We start from the raw sequence: 10,369 nt of genomic DNA on the forward strand, positions 1-10,369 counted from the left end.
AACTCATTCAGGTGGGCCGGGTGAGGGCGTCCGTGTAAACTCGTTCGGGCGAGTCGAGCGAGGGCGTCCGTGTAAACTTGTTCGGGTAGGTTAGGCGAAGGCGACTGTGTAAACTCCTTTGGGTGGGTTGGGTGAGGGCATCCGTGTAAACCCGTTCGAGTGAGTTGGGTGAGGGCGTCTGTGTAAACTCGTTCGGGTGGGTCGGGCGAGGGTGTGCCCAGGCACATGATCCCATATCAAAAATGCTAAGTTGTGACCTAGGGTGGCCTTTGTACACGTTTGTGTAGCTCGTTTTCCTAGCTCTCCCATGTCCCTTCGTTTCGGTCATGTGGGCAGCCATATAAACTCATTCGGGAGGGTCATTTGTGGAGATCCATGTCAACTGTTTCGGGCAGGTTGTTCAGGCGGGTCAGGCGAGGGCATCTATGTAAACTCGTTTGGGTGGGTCGGGCGAGGGAACGCCCGGGTAAATGAGCCCGTGTCAAAAATGGTAAGTTGTGACCCGAGGTTAGCTTTGTGCATGTTCGTGCAGTTTGTTTTCCTGGCTATCCCTTGTCCCTTTGTTTCGGTCGTGTGGGCGCCCATGTAAATTCATTCGGGAAGGTCGTTTGAGGGTGTCCGTGTCAACTCGTTTGGGTGGGTTGGGTGAGGGCATCCATGTGAACTCGTTCGGGTGGGTCGGGTGAGGGCGCACCCGGGTGAACAATCCCGTATTAAAAATGCTAAGTTGTGACCTGAGGTTCACTTTGTGCACGTTCGTGCACCTCATTTCCCACCTCTCCCTTGTCCCTTTGTTTCGGTCATGTAGGCACACATGTAAACTTGTTCGGACAGTTTGTTTGAGGGCATCTGTGTCAACTCGTTTAGGTGAGTCGGGCAAGGGCGTCCCTGTGAACTCGTTTGGGCGGGTCGGGCGAGGGCATGCCTGGGTGAACGAGCCCATATCAAAAATGCTAAGTTATGACCCGAGGTTACCTTTGTGCACATTTGTGCAACTCATTTTCCCGGCTCTCCCTTGTCCCTTTGTTTCGGTCGTGTGGGCACCCATGTAAATTCGTTTGGGTGGGTCGTTTGAGGCGTCCGTGTCAACTCGTTTGAGCAGGCTGTTCGGGCGGGTCGGGCGAGGGCATCTGTGTGAACTCGTTCGGGCAGGTCGGGCGAGGGCGGGCCTGGGAAAACGAGCCCATATTAAAAATGCTAAGTTGTGACCCCAGGTTGGCTTTGTGCACGTTCGTGCAGCTCGTTTGCCCACCTCCCCTTGTCCCTTTATTTTGGTCATGTGGGCGCCCATGTAAACTTGTTCGGGTGGTTTGTTTGAGGGCATTCATGTCAACTCGTTCAGGTAGGTCGTCCGTGTGGGTTGGGCGAGGGTGTACGTGTGAACTCGTTCAGGTAGGTCGGGCGAGGGCGCACCCAGGAGAATGATCCCGTATCAAAAATGTTAAGTTGTGACCTAAGGTTGGCTTTGTGCACGTTCGTGCATCTCGTTTGCCTGACTCTCCCTTGTCCCTTTGTTTCGGTCGTGTAGGCACCCATGTAAATTCATTCGGGCAGGTCGTTTGAGGGCATCCATGTCAACTCGTTTGGGTGGGTCAGGCAAGGGTATCTGTGTCAACTCGTTCGAGCAAGTTGGGCGAGGTCGCGCCTGGGCGAACGAGCCCGTATTAAAAATGCTAAGTTGTGACCCAAGGTTGGCTTTGTGCATGTTCATGCAACTTGTTTTCTCAGCTCTCCCTTGTCCCTTCATTTTGATCATGTGGGCGCCCAATGTAAACTCGTTTGGGCGGTTTGTTTGAGGGCGTCCGTGTCAACTCGTTCAGGCTGGTCTTTTGGGCAGGTCAGGCGAGGGCATCCATGTGAACTCGTTCAGGAAGGTCGGGCGTGGGCATCCATGTGAACTCATTTAGGCGGGTCGGGCGAGGGTGTGCCCGGGCAAACGAGCCCATATCAAAATACTAAGTTGTGACTCGAGGTTGGCTTTGTGCGGGTTCGTGTAGCTTGTTTGGCTGGCTCTCACTTGTCCCTTTGTTTCAGTCATGTGGGTGCCCATGTAAACTCGTTCAAGAAGGTCATATGAGGGCGTTCGTGTCAACTCGTTCGGGCAGGTTGTTTGGGCGGGTCGGGCGAGGGTGTTTGTGTAAACTTGTTTCGGTGGGTCGGGCGAGGGCGCACCCGGGTGAATGAGCCCATATCAAAAATGCTAAGTTGTAACCTGAGGTTGGCTTTGTGCACATTTATGCAGCTCGTTTGCCCGCCTCTCCCTTGTCCCTTTGTTTTAGTCATGGGGGTGCCCATGTAAATTCATTCGGGTGGGTCGTTTGAGGGCGTCTGTGTCAACTCATTCGGGTGGATCGCTCGGTCGAGTCAGGCGAGGACGTCTGTGTGAACTCGTTCAGGCAAATTAGGCGGGGGTGCGCCTGGGCGAATGAGCCCATATTAAAAATGGTAAGTTGTGAACCGAGGTTGGCTTTATGCACGTTTGTGCAGCTCATTTGCCGGACTCTCCCTTGTCCCTTTGTTTCGGTTGTGTGGGCACCCATTTAAACTCGTTCGAGCAGTTCATTTGAGGGCGTCAGTGTCAACTCGTTCGAGTAGGTCGAGCAAGGGTGTCTATGTGAACTCATTTGGTCAGATCAAGTGAGGGCGTGCCTAGGCGAATGAGCCCATATCAAAAATGCTAAGTTGTGACCCAAGGTTGGCTTTGTGCAAGTTCATGCAGCTCATTTTCCCGGCTCTCCCTTGTCCCTTTGTTCTGGGTGTGTGGGCATCCATGTAAATTCGTTCGGGCGGGTCGTTTGAGGGTGTCCGTGTCAACTTGTTCGGGTGGGTCAGGCGAGGGTGTTTGTATGAACTCATTCAGGTGGGTCAGGCGAGGGCGCGCTTGGGCGAGCGAGCTCATATTAAAATTTCTAAGTTGTGACGTGAGGTTGGCTTTGTGCACATTCATGTAGCTAGTTTTCCTAGCTCTTCCTTGTCCTTTCGTTTCAATCGTGTGGGCACCCATGTAAACTCATTCATGTGGTTCGTTTGAGGGTGTCTGTGTCAACTCGTTCTGGCGGGTCGGGCGAGGGCTTCTGTGTGAACTCATTTGGGCAGGTCGGGCAAGGTCGCGCTCGGGTGAATGAGCCTGTATTAAAAATGCTAATTGTGACCCGAGGTTGGCTTCATGCACATTCGTGCGGCTCGTTTGCCCGACTCTCCCTTGTCCCTTCATTTCGGTCATGTGGGCGCCCATGTAAACTCATTCGAACGGTTCATTTGAGGGCATTCATGTCAACTCATTTGGGCGGGTCAGCTGAGGGTGTTAGTGTGAACTCGTTCACGCAGGTCGGGCGAGGGCGTGCCCCGACGAACGAGCCCGTATCAAAAATGCTAAATTGTGACCCAAGGTTGGATTTTTGCAGCTCATTTTCTTGGCTCTCCCTTGTCCCTTCATTTTAGTCATGTGGGTGCCCATGTAAATTCGTTTGGGAGGGTCGTTTGAGGGCATCGGTGTATACCTGTTTGGATGGGTTGTTTGGCCGAGTGGGGCGAGAGCGTCCATGTGAACTCGTTTGGGCAGGTCAAGCAAGGGCATGCCCAGTTGAACAAGCCCATATTAAAAATACTATGTTGTGACCCAAGGTTGGCTTTGTGCACGTTCGTGCAACTCATTTTCCCGGCTCTCCCTTGTCCCTTCATTTCGGTCGTGTGGGCGCCCATGTAAACTCATTCGGGTGGTTCGTTTGAGGGCGTCAGTGTCAACTCATTCAGGCGAGTTAGGCGAGGGCATCCGTGTGAACTCGTTCGGGTAGGTTGGGTGAGGGCGCTCTTGGGCAAACAAGCCCGTATCAAAAATGTTAAGTTTAGACTTGAGGTTGGCTTTTTGCACGTTCGTGCAGCTCATTTGCCCGACTCTCCCTTGTCCCTTTGTTTTGGTTGTGTGGGCGCCCATGTAAATTCGTTCGGGTGGGTCGTTTGAGGGCGTCGGTGTCAACTCATTCAGGCGGGTCAGGCGAGGGCGTCCATGTGAACTCGTTCAGGTGGGTCGGGCGAGGGCGTGCCGAGGCAAATGAGCCTGTATCAAAAATGCTAAGTTGTGACCCGATTTTGGCTTTTTGCACGTTCATGCAGCTCATTTACCCCACTCTCCCTTGTCCCTTTGTTACAGTCGTGTGGGCACCCATGTAAATTCGTTCGGGTGGGTCATTTGAGGGCGTCCATGTCAACTCGTTCGGGTGGTTCGGGCAAGGGTGTCCATGTAAACTCGTTCGGGAAGGGGGGGCCAGGGTGCTCGTGGGCGAACGAGCCAGTATCAAAAATGCTAAGCTGTGACCCAATGTTGGCTTTGTGCATGTTCGTGCAGCTCATTTTCTTGGCTCTACCTTGTCCCTTTGTTACGGTCGTGTGGGTACCCATGTAAACTCATTCGGGTGGGTCGTTTGAGGGTGCCCATGTAAACTCATTCGGTTCTTGCTTTTCGTGTTAAAAGTGGGCTAGTAATTGAGATGTTTGTTTGGTTTTTCCTGTAGGATTGCCTTGGATTATTTGTAGGGTGGTTGATTCTCATCTACTCTCCATCCCCACCCGGTAGCACACGAGCAGTAATGTTGGCCATGCTCGTCTTGGTTCCTTGGTCGGATTTTCATGTGAAAGGTGGGTTGGTAATTGGGTTGCTTTTTAGGTTTACCTAAAGAATGGCCTTGGTTCATTTGTAGGGTGGCCAATTTTCATCTTCTCTCCATCCCCACTTGGTAGCACATGAGCGGTAATGTTCGCCATTCTCTTCCCAGGAGGCATATGTGAACAATTCCCCTTCTGCTCTCCAAGTTCTTGGAGTTATATGGGTTGTTGTGGTGTGGCTCCCTAGCTCGTCTTGGTCCCCTCGTGCCCATCCAAATGATACACGTGGCAGTTTTTCTTTTTGTGTGAAAGGTGGGTTGATAATTGAGTTGTGTTTTTGGGTTTGCCTGAAGGATGGCCTTGGGTCATTTGTGGGGTGGCCTATTTTCATCTTCTCTCCATCCCCACTCAGTGACACATGAGTGGTAATGTTGGCCATGCTCATCCCGAGATGCATATGTGAACAATTCCCCTTCTGCTCTTTAATTTCTTGGAGTTGTATGGGTTGTTGTGGTGTGGCTCCCTGGCTTGTCCTGGTTTCCTCATGCCCATCCAAATGATACAAGTGACAGGTTTTCTTTTCGTGTGAAAGGTGGGTTGGTAATTGAGTGTTTTTTTGGGTTTTCCTAAAGGATTGCCTTGGGTCATTTCTACGGTGGCCGATTTTCATCTTCTCTCCATCCCCACTTGGTAGCACATGAGCAGTAATGTTGGCCATGCTTGTCCCAGGAGGCATATGTGAACAATTCCCCTTCTGCTCTCCAAGTTCTTGGAGTTGTACGGGCTATTGTGGTGTGGCTCCTAGGGTCATCCTGGTCCCTCGTTCCCATCCAAACGATACCATTGATAGGTTTTCTTTTCGTGTGAAAGGTGGGTTGGTTATTGAGTTGTTTTTTTGGGTTTGCCTGAAGGATGGCCTTGGGTCATTTGTATGGTGCCTGATTTTCATCTTCTCTCCATCCCCACTCAGTAGCACATGAGTGGTAATGTTGGCCATGCTCGTCCCGGGAGGCATATGTGAACAATTCCCCTTTTGCTCTCCAAGTTATTTTAGTTGTATGGGTTGTTATGGTGTGCCTCTCGGGCTCGTCCTAGTCCCTAGTGCCCATCCAAATGATACACGTGATAGGTTTTCTTTCTATGTGAAAGGTGGGTTGCTAATTGAGTTGTTTTTTTGGGATTGCTTGAAGGATGGCCTTGGGTCATTTGTAAGGTGGCTGATTTTCATCTTCCCTCCATACCCACTCGGTAGCACATGAGCGGTATTGTTGGCCATGCTATTCCCGGGAGGCATATGTGAATAATTCCCCTTCTTCTCTTAAAGTTCTTGGAGTTGTATGGGTTGTTTTGTTGTGGCTCCCAGGCTCGTCCTGGTCCCCTTGTGCCCCTCAAAATAATATAGTGACAAGTTTTCTTTCGATGTGAAAGGTGGGTTGGTAATCAAGTTGTGTTTTCGGGTTTGCCTAAATGATGGCCTTGGGTCATTTGTAGGGTGGCCGATTTTCATCTTCTCTCTATCCCCACTTAGCAGCACATGAGTGGTAATGTTGGCCATGCTCATCCTGGGAGGAATATGTGAACAATTCCACTTCTTCTCTGCAAGTTCTTGGAGTTGTATGGGCCATTGTGGTGTGGCTCCTGGGCTTGTCCTGGTCCCCTTGTGCCCCTCCAAATGATAGCAGTGACAGGTTTTCTTTCCATGTGAAAGGTGGGTTGGTAATCAAGTTGTGTTTTTAGATTTTCCTGAATGATGGCTTTGGGTCATTTGTAGGGTGGCCGATTTTCATCTTCTCTCCATCCCCACTCAGTAGCACATGAGCGGTAATGTTGGCCATGCTCGTCCTGGGAGGCATATGTGAACAATTCCCCTTCTGCTCTCCAAGTTCTTGGATTTGTATGGCATGTTGTGGTGTGGCTCCCAGGCTCATCCTAGTCCCTCGTGCCTTGCAAATGATACCAGTGACAGGTTTTCTTTTCATGTGAAAGGTGGGTTGGTGATTGAGATGTTTTTTTGGGTTTGCTTGAAGGATGGCCTTGGGTCATTTGTAGGGTGCCCAATTTTCATCTTCTCTCCATCCCCACTCAGTAGCATATCAACGGTAATGTTGGCCATGCTCATCCCGGGAGGCATATGTGAAAAATTCCCCTTATGCTCTCCAAGTTCTTGGAGTTGTATGGGCTGTTGTGGTGTGGCTCCCGGGCTCGTCCTGGTCCCTCATGCCCATCCAAATGATACGAGTGATAAGTTTTCTTTCCGTGTGAAAGGTGGGTTGGTAATTGAGTTGCTTTTTTGGGTTTTCCTGAAGGATGGCCTTGGGTCATTTGTAGGGTGGCCAATTTTCATCTTCTCTCCATCCCCACTTGGTAGCACATGAGATGTAAGGTTCGCCATGCTCGTCCTGGGAGGCATATGTGAACAATTCCCCTTCTTCTCTCCAAGTTCTTGGATTTGTATGGCATGTTGTGGTGTGGCTCCCAGGCTCATCCTAGTCCCTCATGCCTTGCAAATGATACCAGTGACAGGTTTTCTTTTCATGTGAAAGGTGGGTTGGTGATTGAGATGTTTTTTTGGGTTTGCTTGAAGGATGGCCTTGGGTCATTTGTAGGGTGCCCAATTTTCATCTTCTCTCCATCCCCACTCAGTAGCATATCAACGGTAATGTTGGCCATGCTCATCCCGGGAGGCATATGTGAACATTTCCCCTTATGCTCTCCAAGTTCTTGGAGTTGTATGGGTTGTTGTGGTGTGGCTCCCGGGCTCGTCCTGGTCCCTCATGCCCATCCAAATGATACGATTGATAAGTTTTCTTTCCGTGTGAAAGGTGGGTTGGTAATTGAGTTGCTTTTTTGGGTTTTCCTGAAGGATGGCCTTGGGTCATTTGTAGGGTGGCCAATTTTCATCTTCTCTCCATCCCCACTTGGTAGCACATGAGATGTAAGGTTCGCCATGCTCGTCCTGGGAGGCATATGTGAACAATTCCCCTTCTTCTCTACAAGTTCTTGGAGTTGTATGGGCTATTGTGATGTGGCTCCTGGGTCCATCCTAGTCCCCTCGTGCCCATCCAAATGATACGAGTGACAATTTTTCTCTTTGTGTGAAAGGTGGGTTGGTAATTGAGTTTTTTTTTTAGGCTTGCCTGGACGATGGCCTTGCATCATTTGTAGGGTGGCCAATTTTCATCTTCTCTCCATCCCCACTCAGTAGCACATGAGTGGTAATTTTTGCCATGCTCGTTCCAGGAGGCATATGTGAACAATTCCCCTTCTTATCTCCAAGTTAATAGAGTTTTATGGGTTGTTGTGGTGTGGCTCTTACGCTCATCTTGGTCCCCTCATGCCCCTCCAAATGATACCAGTGACAGGTTTTCTTTTTGTGTGAAAGGTGGGTTGGTAATCAAGTTGTGTTTTTGGGTTTGCCTGAACGATGGCCTTGGGTCGTTTGTAGGGTGGCTGATTTTCATCTTCTCTCCATCCCCACTCGGTAGCACATGAGCGGTAATGTTGGCCATGCTCGTCCCAGGAGGCATATGTGAACAATTCCCCTTTTGCTCTCTAAGTTCTTGGAGTTGTATGGGTTGTTGTGGTGTGGCTCCTTGGCTCGTCCTAGTCCCCTCGTGCCCATCCAAATGATACAAGTGACAATTTTTCTTTTCGTGCGGAAGGTGGGTTTCTAATTAAGTTGTGTTTTTGGATTTGCCTGAAAAATGGCCTTCGGTCATTTTTAAGGTGGCCGACTTTCATCTTCTATCCATCCCCACTCAGTAGCACATGAGTTGTAATGTTGGCCATGCTTGTCTTGAGAGGCATATGTGAACAATTCCCCTTTTGCTCTCTAAGTTCTTGGAGTTGTATGGGTTGTTGTGGTGTGGCTCCTTAGCTTGTCCTGGTCTCTCATCCCCATCAAAATGATACAAGTGATAAGTTTTCTTTCTGTGTAAAAATTGGGTTGGTAATTGAGTTGTTTTGTTGGGTTTGCCCAAACGATGGCCTTGGGTCATTTGTAGGGTGGCTGGTTTTCATCTTCTCTCCATCCCCACTCGGTAGCACATGAGCAATAATGTTGTCCATGCTCATCCTCATCCCTCTTGCCCATCCAAATGATAAAAATGTTAAAATTTTGCTCGGCGCTCCTTTGAGCCTTCGTTGTTGTGGTCCCAGATGGAAACCCCAAAACTCTATCGTGCCTATGTCGCTATCGTGCCCCTCAATTGTTGCAAATAGAAAATTTTGATTTTTCTGGGCAGCCATGTGTGTTTCCTTGTTATATTTTTCACCTCATCCCTATTTGGTGGGGAGGGCTTTGCTTTTCGTGTGAAATGTGGGTTTGTAATTGAGTTGGATTTTCTGGTTTTCCTCAAGAATGGCTTTGGGTCATTTGTAGGGTGGTCGATTTTCATCTTCTCTCCATACCCACTCGGTAGCACATGAGCAGTAATTTTGGCCATGCTTCTCCCGGGAGGCATATGTGAACAATTCCCATTCTACTCTAGGTTCTCAAAGTTGTATGGGTTGTTGTGGTGTGGCTCCTTGTGACGGCTAGCCTCTTCATTGTCCGGTTGTTTATGGTTCCAGTTTCTTGTGCTTGTACTCTTTCTATGTTGGCATTGTCAGTTTAGATGCACACATTTAAGAGGGACATGGAAGGGTTTTGGTTGCAAACCAACTACCCTCCCTCTTGCTTGCTTTTTCCATCGGGCAATGTGAGGCGTTGTTCTCCTTATTGTAAAGTTAATGGTTGGCATTCCTTTCAAAGTGCACATCATCCGTGGTTGCGTTGGCTTTTAGGTTTTGATAGATGTGTTGGAACATATGTTTGATTGAGTGGCTGGCTTTTTCCTTGCATCTTTCGTGCGTGGCAGGCTTTTGCTGTTGGAAATGTTAAGCCACAACATTTATGGGCATTTTTTGTTTCAATTGTGTATGCACTCGTGGTCTAATGGGGAGGAGGCTTGCTACATCGATGGTGGGGGCTATTTGGAAGAAGGATTTCGAGGTGGAATGCTTTGACCTCCCTCCTTTTCGTGGAGGTGGCCGTAGGTGAAAATTATTTGTTTTCCAGTTGGTAAACCTGTGGGCAATCTCCTAGGTTGCCTATACATAAGGTGTGTGGGGTGAGGCGCTGCCCTATCCCTCCTCCTGTTTGGATATGTTCTTGTATTGTGTAGCGAGCCTCTTGATTTTCATTTGTTTCCTTTGTTTGCCTTCGCATCATGGTTGCCGCAGGTGGTTAAGTGATCAAGGTCCACCATTGCTATTGTCCGGGTGGACTCCTAGGTGGCCTCGGTGCGCAGCGGGGAGGGTCGAGGGGCATTTCTAAGAGAGGTTGCAGGCTCAGTTGGTCTTGTTTTATTTCCTTCCATTTCCTTTGCATTAAGGTTGTTGCAGGTGATCATGCGATCGAGGTCCATCGTTGCTGCTCTCTGGGTGGACTCCTAGGTGGCCTCTGTGTGGGGAGGGGAGGGTTGGGGGATATTTGTTGTTTCAATTGTGTATGCGCTCGTGGTCCAATGGGGAGGAGGCTTGCTATGTTGATGGTGGGGGCTATCTGGAAGAAGGATTTCGAGGTGGAACACTTTGACCTCCCTCCTTTGCGTAGAGGTGGCCGTAGGTGAAAATTATTCATTGTCTAATTGGTAAAGCTGTGGGCAATCACCTAGGTTGCCTGTATGTAGGGTGTGTGGGGTGCGGAGCCGCCCGATCCCTCCTCTTGTTTGGATATGTTCTTGTATTGTGTAGTGAGCCTCTTGATTTGCATTTATTTCCTTTA

The sequence above is a fragment of the Pinus tabuliformis genome, chromosome Q (genome assembly GCF_031772625.1).
Source record: "Pinus tabuliformis cultivar Carrire ecotype Pingquan chromosome Q, CPIR1, whole genome shotgun sequence".
Taxonomy (NCBI): Eukaryota; Viridiplantae; Streptophyta; class Pinopsida; order Pinales; family Pinaceae; genus Pinus; species Pinus tabuliformis.